This window comes from Marmota flaviventris, chromosome 12, assembly GCF_047511675.1.
Source record: "Marmota flaviventris isolate mMarFla1 chromosome 12, mMarFla1.hap1, whole genome shotgun sequence".
In the NCBI taxonomy this organism is placed as follows: domain Eukaryota; kingdom Metazoa; phylum Chordata; class Mammalia; order Rodentia; family Sciuridae; genus Marmota; species Marmota flaviventris.
Window position 1 is genome coordinate 49,245,180 of NC_092509.1, and position 21,359 is coordinate 49,266,538.

The following is a 21,359-nucleotide window of genomic DNA, read 5'->3' on the forward strand; positions in this document are numbered from 1 at the left end:
GTCCTTCTGTGAGCAAGACTTTGAACCTTGGAACAACAAATGAAGAATGCCATGGGAAAGGCATAAAGAACCCAAAGTTGAAGGCCAAATGGAAGAGCATGATCTAATGGCTGATTGATGTTCTCTCTGTGAAAATGGGAAATGGCTTTTGAACTGTTGGCCTTTCGGCACTGTCACCAAATTGTATAAAGACACCATTTAATAAACAATAACAAGTTGACAAAGAGCAACATTCTGCAAGTAACTCCATGATAAAGAAACAATGAAAAATTGAGGGGAAAAAAGAGAGCAGGCACAATGTCAATCGTCTGTAGATCTTACAACAGGATGTTACAAGCAGATCTTACAAAAAGAATTTTAAGTTCTGTAAGAACATTTAAATTATGCTAGACAGTATCAGACTTTTCTGGGAGTCATTTATTTCATACACTTAAAACAAACAAACAAACAAACAAACAAAAAAAACAGCCAAACTCTAAAATCTGGGTTGAACTTGCACTAAATTGAATCTCTTTTAAACCCCACAAACGATTTTTTTTTTTTTTGGTGGAAACACATAAATTTTACTGGTTTAATAGTGGAAAGAACAGTCTCCAGAATGGCTGCTGTTGGATTGAAGCTCTGAAATTTAAGTGTGTTTCTGGGATCATGCAGAGAAGGTCTTTGTAGATTAGAAACAGGCCTTGTGAGAAGAAGGCTCAGGTGACAGTGGCCTCTGCACTGACCAGGTGGCCCAGGGAGTGTCCTGCATCCTCCATAGGCTGATCCCCAGAAGGGGAGACCCTGGATCCGCTGGGGAGGGGGGGCCGCCACGTGTTTCCTAGGACCAGGTAGCCACTCCCTTGCCAGGAGCAGGGCTGCACCAGAATAAAGTGGGGTGAAGGCCGGCCCTGGCAGTTGGTGTCCTCACCTCCACCGTGGAGCAGCAGCGCGCAGCCGCTCGCCTGAGGATGGTTCTGGAGCACTTTGGCCGCTCCTTGCCCAGGGGCGTGGTATCCTTTGTGCTGAGCTGGGCTCCGAACAGATAGGGCACCACAGCCTTGGTCTTGGAGGTGGCCCCAGGCCCGAGTGATTGCTTCCAGGGCGCTTGCTCTTCGAGGCCCTCCCTGCCACTGCCGCCACCTAGGCACATCATTCCCAGGCGCCTGGGGGCGGGGTGGAGGCTGCCTTCCCAGGCGCTGGAGGCCCCCACGACCTCAGAGGCCTCTTTCTCGGCCATCAGGCGGCCATCAGGCATGTGACTGTCCTGTTTTCTGTGGCTCTACCTTTCTGGTCCTTCTTAGAGCCAGCGATTTCTTGCTTCATGAAGAGTGAGGGGGAGGATTGGGGTCCCAAAGGAGGGCTTGCCATAGGCAGCTGCCTTGTCATTTTCTGCACACGGTGTGCACGACCTCTGTGAATATCTGGAGACCAAGAAATGCCCGAGGACAGTCCCACTGTAAACATGAGCCAGAGCTTCCTGGAAGGAACCTAGGGGGCAGGTCACTAGAACCTTCCCGGGAGGGGATGCCAATCCTCTGAAGGGATGTGAGCTGGACACACTGGCTCTGCCCAGGGCAGTCCCCTGGAGATAGAACGCTCTCTCAACCTGCACTTCGGGCTGCTCCCCTTCCCAGGTGGGCTCTGTGCTCTGTGGCAGCAACCTCTGGTGACCTGGGGACCCTGGCAGAGTCTGCACTGGTGTCTGGAAAAGGATTTAGAATCCAACGCCGGGGTTGTCCTTGAGTCTTCAGAAGTGAATGCCAGCAGGGTGTGTGTGCCAGGCTTGTAGGGGAGGAGCAGATCCAGAAATGTGTGAGTATGAATAGGACCCACAATTCAAATCGATTTCTTGAACTACTTTTGTCTGCTCAGTTTAAGCCTTCTCATTCAGAGAGTGCTTTGGGAAGCTCTGTAGAAACTGCCTGGAGTTTTTCCTTAGGCCAATAGCCTCTCTTCTGCTTTATGTAAACATCCCAACATCTCTCCTAACTAATTGGTTCTATTAGCTGTTTCTTGGACTTTCAGTGTTGCTCTTCCCAGTGGGTTTCCAAGCAGCAATGTGGGAGAACACTGAAAATTTAAGCTTTGCTCATAGGATAATAAAGAGACCCCAGGTGAGGATGTCAGCTCATTTTACAGGTGAGAAACAGAGACTAGGAGAGATTAAAAACCTGGACCATGGTCATTTAACTAAACCAGTGTTTGTCATAGTATGTTCTATGGACCAGTGTCATCTGCATCTCCTGGGAACTTGTCAGAAGAAGTTGTTAGAAGAGGACTTCAGCTGTGCAGGTGTAGCTCAGTGGGTTTAGCTCAGTGGTAGAGGGTTTGCCTAGTACCGCAGGGCCCTGGATTTGATCACAAGAATAGTGGGGAATGCGAATTCTATGATTCAACTCAACTCAGACTGAAGAATCAGAATTTAAGGGTGGAAATCTCAGGTCTCTTAGCTTGGAGCTTTTGACTAGGCTAAATTTTGAGAGCTACACTGGGAGCAGAATTGAGGTTTCTTGGTCCAGTCTCTCAATGCTTTGCTTTTCTTCCCTACCATTCTGGGGACAGAACCTAAGGTGTGGTGCATGCTAGGCAAGTCTCTCACACTGAGCTAAATCCCTGGCTCTCTCAATATTTTTTTAAATTGGATTTTCTTACCCTGCTTATTTTTTTAAAGTAGTGCTGAGTTTAGAGATTAGTCTTTTCATGGATATGTTCTATAGCACCAATGTTGAACATGGCTTTCTGCAATGATGGGATATTCCATACCTGGACTGTCCAATGCAGTAGCCCCAGCCACATATGGTTGTTGAGCTGTTGAAATAGGACCAGGTGCAGTTGAAGGACTGAATGTTGACATTGAATGAATTTCAGCTAAAATAGCCAGAGATGGCTGCTGGCTATGACATTGGACTTTATTATCCACAATTTGTAGTGAATGTTTCCCTAGTGTTAGATTTTGGAAGTTTTGTGATAGATTTTCTCCAGTTTTAATTGTTTCTTAGAAGGGAGATTTTGAAAAAGGGCTAATCATTTTTGAAGTATAAAATGTCAAGTTTTTTTTTAACATGAAGATAAGTAGAGAGGGGAAATTAAATACATGTAAGTCATTATTCTACCATTGACAAATCGTAAACTTTTTGGTGTTTTTCTTTCCTATGCATAGTATTAAAACCCAGGAATATACTGTATGAGTTTTGTGCACACATGTTTTCACCTAACCTTAGATCATAAACATTTCCATGTCATTAAAATTTCCCTGAAAACAATAGTGACAAAGAAACCTTGCTACAGGAATGGAGGAGAGGCAACAAGAACTTTGGTCTAGAGTCTGGGATCTGAGTGTCTTGGCAATGACAATTTGCTGAGAGTCATTGACCCAGGCAGGGTGTTAACCCCTCTGCCTCTGAGAGAGCAGACAGGAGCTCATAATTCTGACTCTTGGCTTGCATTCTTCCTGGATTATGACACTGTCATCACATTTGATAGAGATGTCACTTAAGAAATGATAACCTGTTCATGAGAAGTGACACTCTGAAAGGAACTCTTTTAACTAAAGAAACAATGAGAAAATAATAGAAATAATGAGATGCTGTGTCAATAATGTCTAGTTAAGTTTGGAAAAGAGATTTTTAGAAAAAGAATTTTTAGTTCTTACACATATTTAAAATTAGACTAGACTGTGGGACTCATACTATTCTTGTAGTCATGACTTTATTTTATGGACTCTACCCTTCCTCAGTCCCATGACCAACCAAACTTTCTATGTTTTGGAATGAAGTCTAACTTAATTAATTATATATTTTTGTTGAATAGCCCCTGATCTTTCCTTACTTCTAGAGCTGAATTTTGGATTTGTTCTCATTCAGTGGTTTCCTAGGAGGAGGTCTCATGGATTAAGACAGACTGAAGCCTTGAAGCCGAGTGTGAGTTCTGTCCTGATTCAGCCATTCCCCTCTGGGTGACCTTGGCCAGTTACTGAGCTCTCCAAGCCCAGGTTTCCTAGTACAAGAGCAGGAATGACTATAAAGCCCTTTATCTTCCTGCTACCTCCCCAGATTATTGTGAACATGAAACAAAGTGATATAAATGAAAGGACTTAAAGCAGCAGTGTGTACTTGTCAGGGTGATGTGGGAAACTCGAGCATCTAGTGTCTGTTTAGGGAACTCCTTTCCTGGGAGAACCACCCCAGAGCAGGCAGTTGTTTCTAGACAAGGTTGACTCCCAAATTTTACTTTATTTGCCTTAATTCACACGCAAGGTAGCTACTCACACTTCAGGACCTATTGCCCCTGCCAGTTTCCATCCTCAGCAATTCCAGTAAGTAGATGTCATTTTAACTGGTAACTCTTCTATGCTTTTCTAGTGTAATTTGGATATGATATAAAATATATGTTGCCTGTTTAGAAATCATTATACAAATGCTTTGTTGTAGGATTTGTTCTAATTAATTAGTAGAATTGTGGATGCTTTTGAAGATCTTGACTTTATTTTTTCTATAATTTTTTCTAAACTTCAGAAAGAAGGAAAACTATCAGAAAATACATAATCTGAGTTTTGAAAATATAAGCATGGAGCTGGGGATATAGCTCAGTTGGTAGAGTGCTTGCCTCACATGCACAAAGCTCCGGGATCAATCCCCAGGCCCCCCCCCCCAAAAAAAAAAAAAAAAAAAAGAAAAGAAAATATCCCCAGCACCACCAAAAAAAAAAAAAGAAAAGAAAATATCACAACTAAATTAGCTTGTAGTTTGGTTAAATTGATATATTAGCTAGAATTTTTGGTTTTCATTATATTTTTTTCTCTTTGCCTTTTTTTTGGGGGGGGGTTTCACTAAGTTGCCCAAATTGGTATTGAACTCCTGGGCTTAAGCAATGTTTCTATTTCAGCTTCTTGAGTTGCTGAAATTATAAACATGAGTTTATTACTTTTTTTTTTTTTTTTTTTAGTGATGGGGATTGAACCCAAAGGGTAGTTCAACATTGCATTCCCAGTACTTTTTAATTTTTATCTTTAGACAGGATCTGGCTGAATTCCTTAGGGCCTCACTAAGTTGCTGAGGCTAACCTGGAACATTCAACTCTGCCTCAGCCTCCTGCGTCCCTGGGATTATAAGTGTTTACTACTGTGCCAGACAAGTTTTATTCTTATGTCACCTTAGGGGAAAACTTTGACCTACATAAATATTGTTACAGCCACAATTTCAGTCTTACAAGAGGTGTTGGGTGATTTTATTTGCTGATATCTTTTTTAATATTGTGATTTCTCTTTGTTGATGTTGTTCTAATTAGTTATGCATGACAGTAAAATGCATTTTGACACATCATACATAAATGGAGTATAACTTCTCATTCATGTGGTTGTACATGTTGTAGAGTTACCCAGGTCATGTAATCATATTTACACATAGGCTAATAATGTCTGACTCATTCTTCCATCATTCCTACCCTCATGCCTCTGCCCCTCCCTGCACTCCTCTCTGTCTAGTCTAAAATACCTCTGTTTTCCCCCTCTCCCTTATTGTGAATTAGCATCCACATATCAGAGAAAACATTTATTCTTTGGTTCTTTGGGATTGGCTTATTTTGCTTAGCATAATATTCCCCAGTTCCATCCTTTTACTGGCAAATGTCATAAATTCATTCTTCCTTTAGGTTGAGTAATATTCCATTGTGTATATATATCACAGTTTCTTTATCTATTCATCTGTTGAAGGGAAGGTTGGTTCCATAGTTTAGCTATTGTGAATCTGGCTGCTGTAAACATTGATGTGGCTGCATCACTGTAGTATGCTGATTTTAAGTCCTTTGGGTATAAACCTAGGAATGGGTTGACTGGGTCAAATGGTAGTTCCATTCCAAGTTTTCTGAGGAATCTCCGTACTGATTTCCATAGTGGTTGTACCTATTTGCAGCTTCCCTCATTCACTGATATGTTGTATATTTATTTGGATTTTGTTATTTTGATTATTTCTGAATTGAAAACATAAAATTTATTGAATTAATTTCCCAACTAAAAACCATGTACATGCACTCCAGAAAAAATTTAAAAATCAGAGAAAAGGAATTCAAAAAATCACCAATAATTGCATTATTGAAAGGCAATCACTGCTAAAAATATTTTTGGTGCATTTCTCAGCAGTCTCCTTTGCACAAATAGTGTCATATTTATATCATTGTAATCATATTTTATTATGATGGGCATTCTCTACACACTTATTTCCTTCATTTTTAATGCCTGAGTCATGTTCCACTGAGTGTGCCGCAGTCTGGCTGGGCACAAATCATGAGCCACTGAAGCAGGAACAAACTTTGTTTCTGAACTCCACCAGCACACTCCACACGCTCCCCAGGAATTCTCCCACGAACCACGCACGCAGCATTCTCTTGGGACACACTACACCAACAGGAAATCCCTCCTCCGGAATTCCCTCCTATCGCACTTCCCCAACCAATGGGAACTCTCTGGGAGTCCTGCAAGAGCTCCAAATTATCAGGCCTAGGCAGACAGTAGAGGTCTAATCTCTAATTGAATGCACATCTTAACATAATCATTATCATCTCAATGGCTTGCTGGGGTCACCTTTCAACCAAAAATGCCATGCGTCATTCCTACTTGGCTATGGCTCTCAGCATGTCCCCCCTTCTGTTTAATTAAACAACAAGCAATGTGGCTTAGGAACCGTGCCTGTTAGGTGTCCAATACAACATATGGTCCTTATCCGTCATTGGATAAGCTGACCTCTAGCGTCAGCCTCCTGTCTTAGGTTGGTACCACTGCATTTGGATCATACCTGTTACTGACTACCGGCCCAGCATACAGCCATACTTATGGATAGGCCTATGCACCAGTGGGGGGGTGAGGTTCTTTGCCTCACCTCTGTTGGCCCTCAAATTTTAGACCATCACTAGCAGAAGGGAGGATGATACAGAAATGCCACGACACCAAACCAATTGACGGCTCCTTTGGAAAAATTGTATCACCGGTGACACCATCAGCAAAGATACGCCAGCACTACCACAATTTGCTGCACCAACAGATAGTTCACAATGCATACAAGTGATACATTGTCCAGGCAAGTTCTGCAAGCAGTTCAAAGCAGAGGAATCCATCAATATGTCCATTTCCTCCCAAAGTAAATTGACTCCTTGATTGAGCATTACTTGTTGAGTTATTATTCATTGATGCATCAGTTTATACAGTTTGTTGTGATAACTATCGAAGAAGCTGTAGTTTGGTTTTATCTTTGTCTTCACCGGCACTGTGATGAAGATAGGAATTCTGGTAATGATGCTAAACAAAAAATTATATAACATTCCAACAGGTACTAAGAAAACAATTTTCTGAACAGTTTACATTATCCTGAACAGAATTATTAAATATAATGAAAAGGAAAGGTGAAAGTAAATAAACAGATCTGTTAACCTCCTTATCTGTACACATATTAAAACAATCCTCAATAGCTGTTTACCCAATTTAAATTAAACCATTAAAATCATGTGAATAAAAAAAAAATCGGATCCATTTTTTCATGAGCGCTTCTCATATATGATATATGGACATACGCACACACAGACATACAACACAAAACACAAGTATGCACACAAACGTACAACACATAAGACAATAGTAAAGGCCTTGTAGCTTTACACAGGTGAAATCTCCATTGCAATATTTAAAAACTCTACAGTCAAAAAATAAAACTGGTCAGAAAAACATTAACCTAGGTCCGTATGAGCTCAAAAAATAAAATAGAACTTTATGATGTGGGAAAAGGCAATAATAAAATAGATATTGAAAAAAGCATCCTGGTTAATCACTGTCGCAGATGTAAGAATAGCCAAGCTGGAGCTCTGGATATCAGCTGTTATGGATTTGAGTCAAATCATCTTCTTTTTGGTCTGTAGAAATTGCTTTGGTTAGTCTCTCTGGAATCCAAATCGGCTGCTGTTCTCCCTGTGGAAACACACAAACAGAACACCGACTCCAGAGAATCACTGGGTCAGGACCTTTCCATTGTCCTGTTAGAATATCCTTCCAAAGTACCTTAGGCTTATGTACATTTTTTGGATACATATGCCTTTCCACAGCACTAAGCCCTGATGAATCCAAATTTAAAAAGTTTAGAGTAAAAAGGGTTATTTTAAGTTTATCTTTGGGGGATATATACCCCTTTCCAATTCCCTCTTTTTGCTTTAATAAATACATTTTAATAGTTTGATGAACTCTTTCAACTATGCCTTGTCCCTGGAGGATTGTATGGAATTCCTGTTATGTGAGTAATGCCAAATGATGAGCAAAATTGTTTAAAAGAGGTAGAAGTATAACCAGGACCATTATCTGTTTTTAACTGTTCTGGAACGCCCACAGTGGCAAAATTTTGTAAGCAATGAGCTATAATATCTTTAGTTTTTTTCTCCAGCATGAAGGGAGCCCATCAAAAATCCGGAAGAAGTATCAACTGTAACATGCAAATATTTTAGTTTTCCAAATTCTGTCACGTGTGTGACATCCATCTGCCAAATATGGTTAGGTATCAATCCTCTAGGATTGACTCCAAGATTAACTTGTGGTAAAAAGGTCACACAATTTTGACATTGTTTTATTATATGTCTGGCTTGTTCCTTAGTTATTTTAAAGCGATTTTGTAAAGTATTAGCATTGACATGGAACCTTTTATGAAAATTTGTAGCTTCTTCTAGTGTAGAGAAAATATGTATGTCATGTGTAGTTTTATCTGCTAAATCATTGCCCAAACTAAGGGCTCCAGGCAATCCTGTATGTGCCCTGATATGTCCTATAAAGAATGGATCTTTTCTGTCCCAGATTAGACTTTGTATAGTGGAAAACAAAGAGAAAACAGTAGAGGAAGGAGAGATCCTACCAGCATCTTCAAGGGATACTAAAGCATTAACTATATACTGACTATCAGAAAATAAATTAAATACAGAATCTTTAAACATCACAAAAGCTTGTAAAACTACATTAAGCTCTACCTTTTGAGCTGATTTTTTGGGTACTAAAAATGTAAAAGTTTGATCAGGGGTAACTACTGCTGCTGTACCATTATTTGACCCATCAGTGAATATATTTGGAGCATTCATGATAGGTGTTTTTCTTGTCATTTTTGGAAAAACTACAGGATGCAAGGACCAAAAAGACAACAAAGGATTAGATGGTAAGTGATTATCAAATGAAACATTAGATTTACACATGATTATTGCCCAAGTATTTAACTCATTAGCTAACTCATCAATTTGATTCATAATATATGGAGTAATAATTTTATTGGGAGAAATTCCAAACACTCCCTTTGCTGCTTTTATTCCTTTGAGTATTAATTGTCCTACAGCCTCAGGATACCTAGTAAGAATAGTGTTAGGAGAATAAGATAAATGTATCCACAATAATGGACCTTCTTGCCAAAATACTCCTGTAGGAATATTTTTTGTTGGTAGTACAATAAATAATAAAGGCAAACTTATATTGATTCTATCCAAATGCATATTTTCCATATATGTTTCAATAATTTTTAATGCCTTTCTTGCTTCAGGCGTTAACATTAGGGGTGATTTTGGATCTGATGGACCTTTTAGGATATCAAATAAAGGTCCCAGCTCTCCTGTTGGTATGCCTATATAAGGCCTTATCCAATTTATGTCTCCCAATAACTTTTGAAAGTCATTAAGTGATTTGAGTTGATCTACTCGTATTTTAATTTTTGGTGGACGGACCATGGTTGAGGATAATAGAACTCCTAAATAGTTAATTGGAAAATTTAATTGTACTTTATCTATTGCTATCTCTAGATTATAATTTTTTAAAATAAATTTGTAAGTGTAGCATAAAATTCTAGCAATGTATTTTTATCTTTGTGTGCTAACAATACATCATCCATATAGTGAAATATTTGTAGTTCAGGATTTTGATTTCTAAGTGGCTGGATTGTTTTGTTAACATAAATTTGACACATAGTTGGGCTGTTAGCCATCCCTTGAGGGAGTACTTTCCATTCATATCTCTGATCGGGACCTTCATGGTTCAGTGCAGGGATAGTAAATGCAAAACGTGGACTATCCTCAGGATGAATTGGAATTGAAAAAACAATCTTTAATATCTATAACTAAAACATACCAGGTTTTTGGCAAAGCAGACAATTGAGGAATCCATGATTGAGCAGGTCCCATAATAACCTTCTCATTATTAATGGCTCTTAAATCTTGCCATAATCTCCATTTACCAGATTTCTTTTGATGACAAAAATGGGAGTATTATGGGGAGATACGGAAGGTTGTATATGTCCCTCCACTAATTGTTGTTTGACCAGGTCATGGGCTACTTGTATCTTTTCTTTAGTCAGGGGCCACTGAGGAACCCATACTGGTCTTTCTGATTTCCAAGTAATTTTGATTGTCTCAGTGGCCCCTTCTGAAAACCCAATCCATGTCTATTTATTCCTTGATCTATTTTAATTGGTGCTGCTATACCTTGTTCTTGTTCTCCTAAAACCTTTTTTTTTGTTTCCTAAAACCTTGTCTAGCCCTAGTAGTGGGCACATTAGGATTGATGTTATTTGTTAATGTCAAACCTAATTGATCTAGGACACCTCATCCCCATAAATTTATAGGAAGATGATCCAATACATATGGCTGTATAGTTCCTTCACATCCTTCAGGATCCTTCCAATCTAATACCATTTGCACTTCTATGGGGATTAGTCGCCACTCCTAGTCCTTGAAGTGTTTGAGTGGCTTGTTGTAATGGTCAATGTTTTGGCCATTCTTGATGAGATATGATGCTAAGGTCTGCACCTGTGTCCAGTAGCCCATTAAATTCATGTCCTTGAATATTTAGTTTTAGCATTGGGTGAGAATCTAAATTTAAAGACAGCATAGTCCAATCCACACCTGTGGAGCCTAATCCCCTGGAACGTCTTTCTACAGTACGACTGGAGAATTTATCATGCAGGCTGGGTATTATTAATAACTGTGCTATTCCATCTCCTGGTGAAATTACTGATATACCTCCTGGAGAACTAGCTATAATTTTTATTTCACCTACATAATCGGGATCAATTACCCCAGGACTTATCATAAGTCCTTTTAGTGTAGAAGAACTGCATCCCAATAATAAGCCTACTGTTCCTTGGGGAAGAGGTCCTTTTACTCCTGTGGGAATGATTTGAACTCCCATCTCTGGAGTTAGTACTGCTCTGGTGGAGGCGCAGATGTTCAACCCTGCGCTCCCTCTGGTTTGTCTGATGAGGGATTTAATGGATAATGTGTCCTGGGCACTATCCTGATGGTGTTGCTGGGTTCCTCCATTGCCCCGTATATTTGTGGTTGTGGTCCCCGGAGCATTGGGCCCCCAAGTCCATTTTTTGGCAATGGAACCTGATGCCTTTCTCCATGATATTGTGGGTAAACACCTGGTCCTTGTCCGTTTTTTGATAACGGAGTACCCTCTATGGTGGTTTGAGAGCGGCATTCATTAGCCCAATGTCTCCCTCTACAGCATCGTGGGCAAATACCTGGTATTCTATTCCTTTGATACCTAGTTTTGTTAAACCCTTTTCCTATGGGGCAATTCCTTTTAAAATGTCCTGTTTGTTCACAATTGTAGCATGTTTTTGGCCTGGCATCTAATGCCTGTTGTACTGCAGCTGCCAAGACTTGCCCTTGTTCATTAATGTCTTTACATAATTTAATATATGTGTTTAAATCTTCATGTTTCCATGGTCTAATGACCTCTCTGCAGCAACGATTTGCTTGGTCATAAGCCAGTTATTTTATTAATGGCATTGCTTGTTCTGTATCCCGAAAAACTCTGGCAGCTGTTTGAATAAGCCTATCTACAAATTCAGCGTAAGGTTCATTAGCTCTCTGTATTACCTTAGATAATTGACCTTGTAAATCTCCATGTCCTTGTAAAGTCTTCCATGCCCTAACTGCATCTGCAGCAATTTGTGCATATATAGCAGGATCATATTCAATTTGTTGCCATTGACCCTCATAAGGTCCTTTTCCTAACAACATATCTAGATTTCTTTGAGGGTAACCGGCTGCTGCATTTTGCCTAGCTGTCTCCATGCAAAATTCCTCATTGGCAACCTTCCATAACAAATATTGTCCTCCATTTAGCACAGATTTACACATGCTAGCCCAATCTGCTGGCGTCATGTCCAAGTTGGTAATGGATTCGACCATGCTTACAGTGAAGGGTGCTTGGGGACCATAGGTTGTTACAGACTCCTTTAACTGCTTCACTGTTTTGAAATCTAGAGCACGGTGAATTCGTTGCTCTCCTGCGTGCTCAAGTACAGGGCATGCTAATCTTTGAGGTCCTGTCTCAGGATTCCATCTATCAACTACAGGGGTTGAGGGCCACTCAGCTGTCTTTGTAGGTGGACCTGTTGGTTGAATGACGCCCTCTGGTGATAGAATGGTGTTGTAGCGGCCTCTTGTTGTAGCCTTTTCCCTAATAGCCCCTTTTCCTTTAAATTTTCTTCCTCTGTCTGACTAGCTCGAGAGACCTTCTCTTTTGCTTGATCTAAAATGTCTTTCTCCATGGTCTGAACCTCTAACAATTTACTTAACACTCTTTCGGTTTGTTTTTTATTAATTTCTAATCTACTATAAAGATAACACAACCCAATAAGATAACACAAAACAAAACCGAAACAGAATGAAACAAAAACAGAACAAAATATCGTTGAATCAGTTTTCTATTCCTCAGGGCCTAACAACTTCAAACCTTGAGCCAACCATTTTCCCAGTTTGCCTGAGAAAGTTCTAGGGATAGGCAGCTTGAAACAAAAACAAAATAAATCAAAACCAGAACACATTGTTTTTTGAAATGGTCACCCATTCTCTCGCCTTCCCTCAGGGGTTAGCAATTTCACTTACCTCCAAGCTTCAGTCATTCCCCTTATGGGCCGCCAAATGCTGCAGTCTGACTGGGCACAAATCACGAGCCACTGAAGCAGGAACAAACGTTATTTCTGAACTCCACCAGCACACTCCACACGCTCCCCGGGAATTCTCCCGTGAACCACGCACTCAGCATTCTCTCGGGACACACTACACCAACAGGAAATCCCTCCTCTGGAATTCCCTCCTATCGCACTTCCCCAACCAATGGGAACTCTCTGGGAGTCCTGCAAGAGCTCCAAAGTAGCAGGCCTAGGCAGACAGCAGAGGTCTAATCTCCAATTGAATGCACATCTTAACATAATCATTATCATCTCAATGGCTTGCTGGGGTCACCTTTCAACCAAAAATGCCATGCATCATTCCTACTTGGATATGGCACTCAGCATGAGTGGATATAATGTGATGAGTTAATTTTTCTTCCATTACTGTATATTTTTAAATTGATGGAACTGGGGAATATTCTGCTAACCAAAATAAGCCAATCTTATTATTATTATTATTACAACATGTACAAAGAACCAAAGGATAGAGAAACTACTCCTGTTCCTGCCAATGTTTTGGACCTGAAGTTTTTCAAACATTTTAAGATCATTTTCTTAAAGACCTACAATTAGAAGTATTGGATTAAGGAGTATGAACATTTCTTGGATTCTTGGTACATAGTGGTAGGTTGTAATTAAATTTGGACTTATTTGGTACCTAGTTCTCCTGTAGGTATACTTTGGATAATAATGTGCTAAGCCTGGAACAGAGAATATTTTATGAAGAAAATGGATTTCTTGTTATTAAAAATCTAGTATCTGATGCTGATATTCAACGCTTTAGGTAAAGTAAAACTCTTGGTTATTTTACAAAATGTTTATTAGGGCAATTATGTCATTTGCAGGAAAATGGATGAAACTGGACAACATCATGTTAAGATCAATAGGCCAACTCAGAGTCAAGGGTCATTGTGTTCTCTCACTTGGAAACTAGAGAGAAGAAAGGGGTAAAGAGAGGTCTCATGAAAATAGAAGGGAGATCAATAAAGTACAGCAACAGGTTCTGTGGGAGGGAGAAGAAGAGAGAGAAAGGTGAGATGATCCAAGAATTCTATGTGCAGATATGAATATACCACAATGATATAATTATTAGGTGTGATTATAATGCATGAATAAAAATTTATATACTATGTATTACATGTATGTAATGGGAACACAAGTTAGACTAGCCTCTGCAAGTTCAAGTAATATTGAGTGATGTGGTTTGTTGGGATGTGTTATGAGCATAGGCTCTGGAGCCAGACTTTCTGGCCTTAATCTCAGTTCTACCTCTTAACATGGTGTGTTCCACACATGTGGCATGTCCCACACAGTCACCTTAGTTTTCCATACCTGTGTGTACTCCTGTGTAAAATGTCCATAATAATAGTACTGATCTCCTAGCATTGTTGACAGGACAAAAAAGGTAAAATATGTGGAGAGTACCATGAAGAGGGTCTGGCATCAGGTAGTTGTTACAGGAGTATTTGCTACTACAGGCCAAGCATCCTTAATCTGAAAATTCAATATCCAAATCATTGAGCACCAAGATGATGTCACAAGAGGAAAATTCCGCACTTGACCCCATGTGATGGTCATGGTCACAACAAACACACACACACTAAAACTATTGTATAAAATTACCTTCAAGCTATGTATATATGGCATATAGAAAACATAAATTCTGTGATGAGCCGTGGGTCCCATCGTTAGGGTATCTCATTATTATTTTAACATCATCATCATCATCTTCATTATCATTATTTTCAGAACTGGGGATTGAACCCAGGGGAGCTTTACCACAGAACTCCATCCCCAGACATATATATATATATATATATATATATATATATATATATATATATATATATTTGAAACAGAGACTTGCTAAATTGATTAGGCTGGTTTCACACATATATCCTGCAGCCTCCTGTCATGAGTGTCTATGATTAGAGGCCTGAGCCACCACAATCAGCTCATTATGTATACGCCAATATAACAAAATCCAAAAAAACCCTAAAATCTGAAATACTTTGAAGTATTTCAGATAAGGAATACTCAGCCTGTATTATTACAATGTAATTATGAAACTATTTCCCAACTGGTGTGTTAAGCCAAGCAATATTTTCATCCTGGTAGTAGACTCTAGCTAGGAGGCCACGATTTCCGAGTTGGCCATTTTTTATTCCCTCCCATCAAAATGATTCTACTAGGCCTGAGGGCGGAGGAAGTAGAGAGAAACTACTCCTGTACCTGCCAAGCTTTGCACAGGTCCAGGCCAACCAGGGGCTTGGCGCAGAGGTCATGACATTGTTTGTAATTTAATTTTCTAGGGTTGAATTTGAAAAAATCTGCAAAAAGGAGTCAAAAGCAGCAGGACTAGCGGTCGTGAGAGATGTGTCCCTTGCAAAAACAGAATACATTCCAAGTGGAAAACAGTCTTGAAGGTCCAGAATTTCCATGAAGATAAGGAGCTCTTCAGATACTGCACTCTCCCAGAGGTTAGAGACTGCTCTTGTTTTGGTTTCTCCTTCATAGCCAGCCATCAGGTCTTCCCCAAGATCTGCTGGTTGTCCCGGATTTAACCCCTTTCTACACATGGTGCTAGAGTGGTGGGTCTCAACTGGAGGTGATTGTTCCCATCAGTGGATATTGGCAATGTCTCAAGACTTTCTTGGTGGTGGCAACAGCAGGGTTGGTGTGCTAGAGGCTTCTAGTAAGCAGGGGCCAAGGATGTGGTAATGGGGTCCGAATCCTATAATGCCCTCTCTCCATAGAATGGTCTCACCCAAGATACCAATAGCACCAAGACTAAGAAACACTGCTATGGAGTGTGCTAATTAACTTTTTATAAGGAAGACAGGAATTCTGTGTTAAAGAGAAAGAACCCTTCTAAGACTGAATATCATCAGAGGTGAAATTGTGAGGCTGTTATTTGTAAATCCATTGAATATTTTTCATTTGTTTCTGATCAGTGGAAGTATGAATTTTCTTTTACATTTAAATTAGTTTTGATTTAATCAATTTGTCATACTAAGGATTGAACTTTGGAGCCCTTTATCACTGAACTACACTCTCAACCCTTTTTTGTTCTTTGTTTTAAGAAAATTAAGGCTGGCCTTGAACTTCTGATTTTCTTGCCTCAGCCTTTATTTTATCACCCGAGACTTTCTTACCCAGAAACACTTTCTTTTTCTTCGACTAAATATAGTTTTTATACCTATAACCTTCTAATTTCCTTTTCCCATCTGTTAAACCCTTTTTCTGTTCACATTCTGAAACAATCCTTGTAAATATTTGAATTTAGGCAAATTACTCCATTTTAATGAGAAGAAATATTTTATGTTGTTTATAGTACTCTAATCAAAAATTAAACTATTGTATAAAATTACCTTCAACTATATGTATAAGTCATGGTCACAACACAGTCACTAATCAAAACACAGTTGAAACTTTTGGGTCCCTTTGTATACAGAATCACATCTGTTTATCATTTTATGAAAACATAAACAATGTTTAAGTATATAGAATTATAACTGTTGGGACTTTAAAATCTTAGTAACCTTATTTTCGCAGATGACAAAGCAATTTTAAAATCTTTTTTTTTTTTAATTTACCAATTTATGAAAACACCAACAATGTTACCCAATGGAATTCAAGGAGTTAAGAGTACTTGATATTGTATTTAACAGTTAGAATTTTAACTTGGTATGTTAACCATATGTCTAACAAGCACATTTATGAGTAATCCCATGTTAAATCTAATTTACTTATTTTTACAGTGAAAACCAAGGTATCAGACAGTGTATTGAGCAATATTAGCCATCTCTCCCTTGTTGAAGAAAAGTCTAGAAATTATGAATATTAGACTTTTTGTAGTCATAAATATTTTATTAGTGTTTTTTTGACCACCTAGAGAGACTTGTGAGTTAAGTAATTTTAAAGACATCTTTACTTTAAATTGAACCTTCTTAAATCATGTGAATTAATGGTATTTGGATCTATTTTTTTAAATTCATGAGCACTCGTTATATGCCAAAATTGCTATCATGTACATGATATATGGATGCAGGCAAACATAGACAAACAACAGAATACACAGCGTGCACACACAAAAGTAAAGGCTTTGTAGCTTTTCAAAGATGAATCTGCATTGCAATGTTACAGATATTTAAAAACTCCATAGTTGAGTAAAAAATAGGATTGAGCAGAAAAACACTAACCTAGGTGTGTAGGATCAAAATCATGAACTGAAAAAATAAGGAATTTAAGGAAAAAAAAAAAACAAGAATCCTAGAAAAAAATGACTGGCCAGTAACTAGTAAAGTACCATACAATTTATTTTTTGGTTCAGGCTGGTGTGAGTTCTGGTAAAAGACACTTTTTCCTAGAATCTTAGTCTGGTCTCCTACTGAGTCTGCCCTGGCTGAGATCTGGAAGGAACTGCGGAAAAATGTCCTTCTGAGCAGACATCTCATGCCAAAGTTGGTAATTGGACTGGTTTGGATGTCAAAAATTATGATACCTATTTTCTATTACTTTATTGAGAACAAAGCTACTATGTTAAGCTCCTTACTGAGATAAGCTGCTGACAGTTGAGCAAGTCTGTTCTTTTGTGTGACCATTCCTAGGGCTATTCCTCCTCTCTCTGTGACAAAGAGATTAAATCTTTCTCCAAAGGTAAGCTGAGGGGAGGGGCTCAAAATAAGGCCATGTTTTAATGTCTAAAATGCTTTGAAAGCCTGCTCTTAACTCAGAGGGGAGTAAACTTTTTGGTAACAGGCTGTTCAGATATCCCAAAGAGGTCTAGGGTAAGAGGTGAGAACAGAGGAGCTGGCACTAGTATCCAAGAGGAAATTGACCTCTTGGCTCCCCACATAGAAGCAGGAAAAGCATACCAGGGACACACAGGTGGTGATTGGAGTTACAGAAGTCATCAGAATTGGCTTAGGGCTCTGTCAGGACTGTGTGGAAGAATTTGGCCTTTTCTTTTCCCATCTGGGAAGTTTTCTGCTCACAGTGAGGGGCAGGATGCATGGGAGAGTGTAGTTCCAGGGCTTGGGAATAGATTGTTCTCTGAGATGCTGCTGAGATTCACAGCAGTGGCAGTGGAAGATCTGCTTAGCTTAGCTGGGGTCACATAGGCACCTGGTCCAGGAAGGAAGGGCACTAGGTCAAAGCCACAATGTTGGGCAGTAGGACAATGATCATTCCCCCAAAAGATACACTTAAGATCAGGAATGGGACACTTCTGCCCAGATACATAAAGGCTCATCGACTGTAGTCACTTCTCACTTGAGTTTATTTAATAAGGACATAACCCATTTTTTAGAGTTGTGACTCCCTTTGGAAATAGTTATCAACAAACAAATGTTGAACTTACTATTCTCTTTTATTCTGAATATGACATAGTCCTTTGAACTCAGAAAATATGAGCATGCTCTCCACTATATTTTGGGAGTAATAAACCTCTCTAAGACTCCCTGAATAATATAAGAATGATGTGGACACAATTCTAGGTGAGGAGAATGTCAGGCTGGGGCAAGGATGTTATAGATTCAGGCTGGAAATGACTAAGAGAAAGGTGTTTGCATACATTTAGCACAAGAGGCAAGGCTGCTCTAGATTGTTTATAATTCAATGATGAAGGGTAGGCAACATTCAAAATTTTTCATTTGGTCAAAAATATCAATGATTTTAATATGAACATGAGATTTTATTTTTTTGTGATGCTGGGTTCAAACCCGGGGCCCTATACTGCTAGGGAAATCCTCCATCACTAAGCTACATCCTTAGTGCTTTGTAAAAATCTTCCTTTGAGACAGGGTCTGGCTGTGTTTGCTTAGGTTTTCCAGAACTCTTGAATCCCAGCCTCAGCCTCCCTTGCCGCTGGGATCATAGGTATGGACTACTATAGCCATTGCCCAGGATATTTAAAAGAACAGATATATGACACTTATTTTTTTTTTTTTTAATTTAGGTGAGTGTCTTTCTTAGAAAAAGTCAGAGAACCTTGCTTTCTCTGCTGAGTCTTAAAGTGTTCATTTTGGTGCTTCCTCCAGTGTAGACTGTGCCTGTCTTATGTGTTCTAGGGTGGAGTTAATGCCATGTACCTTGGGATTTAGGACTATGATCAAGACCATGGCCGAGTGCAACTTGTGATGGAGAAGGGAGACACGTTTTCTTTCACCTTTTGCTCATCCATGGATCTGGTCAGAATGAATCTCAAGGATTCTGGAAAATATGCATCTAGTTTTTAAAGATGAGTGGGTTCAAAACAGAAAATCATAGGTATAGTAACATGTAAAGATTTATGACTTTTCACTAAACTGGATTGTTTTTTCCAGTTTACTTGCCAGAAAAAATATTTGCCTTCCTTGTGCTTTTTTTGCTCTACTCAGTGAGAAGCCAGGTGCCCTCAGGATCCTAAACCTGTTAATCATGAATCTTGCTCATGTGGAATTGCTAATTGCTTCAGAGCAGTAGGTCACCTTGCAGTGCACAGCTTCTGCTTTCTGAGGCACAAACAGTTGCTGAAATATTAAAATAGCACGTTAACTTTACTATTTTTCCACATTTTCAATGACTATAATGTTATGGAAGATTATTTACAATTATTTCATAACAACATGATCATAAGTGCACATTTTTTTTAATTTGAACCTTGATATGGTTCTGCCTGGCACTGGAGCCTGTGCCAGGAAATAGAGTTTAAATTTGGGGCAAATAGAAAGTCCTTCTGACAGGTGTGATCACCTTAAGATAACTAACTTGTGACAAAGAAGGTGGATTTTAGCTATTATTTTTCAGTTTACATTTGTTTAGACCTTTTTCTGGAACAGGGAGAACTAAGTCTTATCCTCAGCAGGAAACAAGCTGGGTAATAATGTCAATGTATTGACCTTTAAATGTCCCTCTTTATTGACAGGTGTGCAATTTTTCATTTGAAGGTAATTTCAGTTTTCATATTTTTTGCCTTTGCAATAATGTCTATTGCATAGCAATAATAACCTTTCCCAAATTTAATAGGGTAACCAACCTTTATGATTAAGAAGATGTTGAACCATAGGATTGTACATTTCTTTTAGACTTGAAAATATATACTCATTGGAAAAACTTAAATGCTTAAACTGTAAAGATCTGTTACTTAAGAGGTTATGCCCCCTGTCCTATATATACCTTAAAAAGTAAATATCACAGCTAGTTAATTTTTTTTTTGTAATTTCTTAATTAATGTTTAGCTAGGGGGCAGGAGGGAGAGGATGCCCTACAAAGGGACAGTTTTGGGATGACACGGAGGGGCCTGGCAGGTTATAAATCAAATCCTGGTTGAGCACAGGATTGCATGCCTGTAATCCCAGTGGCTTAGGATGCTGAGGCAGAAGGATACCAAGTTCAAAGCCAACCTCAACAATGGTGAGGCACTAAGCAACTCAGTGAGACCCTGTCTCTAAATAAAATACAAAATAGAGCTGGGTATGTGCCTCCCTGTTCCAGTGTCCCTGAGTTCAATCCCTGGTATCCCTCCAAAAAGAATTCAAATCTTGATTGTAAAAGTTGACACTCTGAAAGGAGAACACTTTGCTTGGTTGTTGGCATTAATGGACGCTTTTCTCCATTATCAATTGTTCACTCTGCACAGGCAATTTCCTGCTATTTTGCCAGCTGTGATTGCCACTACATCCATGTGAAGGGCACCAGTCAAGAAAACATTAAGGAAGAAATTATAGAACAAATTAATCAATTCTACAGTGTGGAAATTAGCATAGACTAGTAGGTACACTTGCATGAAATAACCAAGTAGAGATGACTGAGGTTTCTTGTCTTCACATGTTTAATTAATCTTTAATTTAATTTGAATTGAAAGACTGGGGGAATTCTGAATACATAGGAGCATACATATAGATTTGGGACTTCGATGAAGGATCACTAGTGCTTATGGATGAGGGGCATTACACAGTGTTTCATGTGCTTTCCTAATTGATACACATCGCTTGGAAAGTGTTTTTTGGTAGTGGATCAATGATGCTGATGAGTAATAGACAAATTATCAATTGGGGTAATTTAATAAACCAGTTTACTTTTAATAAAACACACATTTTAGGCCCTGAATGAAGAAGCTCTTCCTATTTATTTTATTGGTATGAGATAATGATAATGCAGGCATGCCCCTTCCTGCAAGAGACTGAGAGTGATGACTCTGGGTCATCCAGGATGTTGTAAGGGATGCCACATTGCCACTGGGAACCTCCAGAATAGCTTTCCAGAGTGGAGAATCTTGCTTCTCCCTTTAGAACCTACAAATGCGTCCCCTGTCTGAAAATGCTCCATGTTGGTGGATTCAACCAACTGATATATTGGAAAATATTTAAATATTAAACAATGTTTCAAAAAAAATCATATCTGTACAGAACATGTACAGGCATTTTT

General features: G+C 39.1%; 1 pseudogene; it reads left to right on the top strand.

Moving 5' to 3' along the window:
• The first annotated feature begins 1,417 nt into the window (after nt 1-1,417).
• On the top strand, nt 1,418-20,703 carry LOC114087080 (phytanoyl-CoA dioxygenase, peroxisomal-like; annotated as a pseudogene).
• The last annotated feature ends 656 nt before the right edge of the window (nt 20,704-21,359 follow it).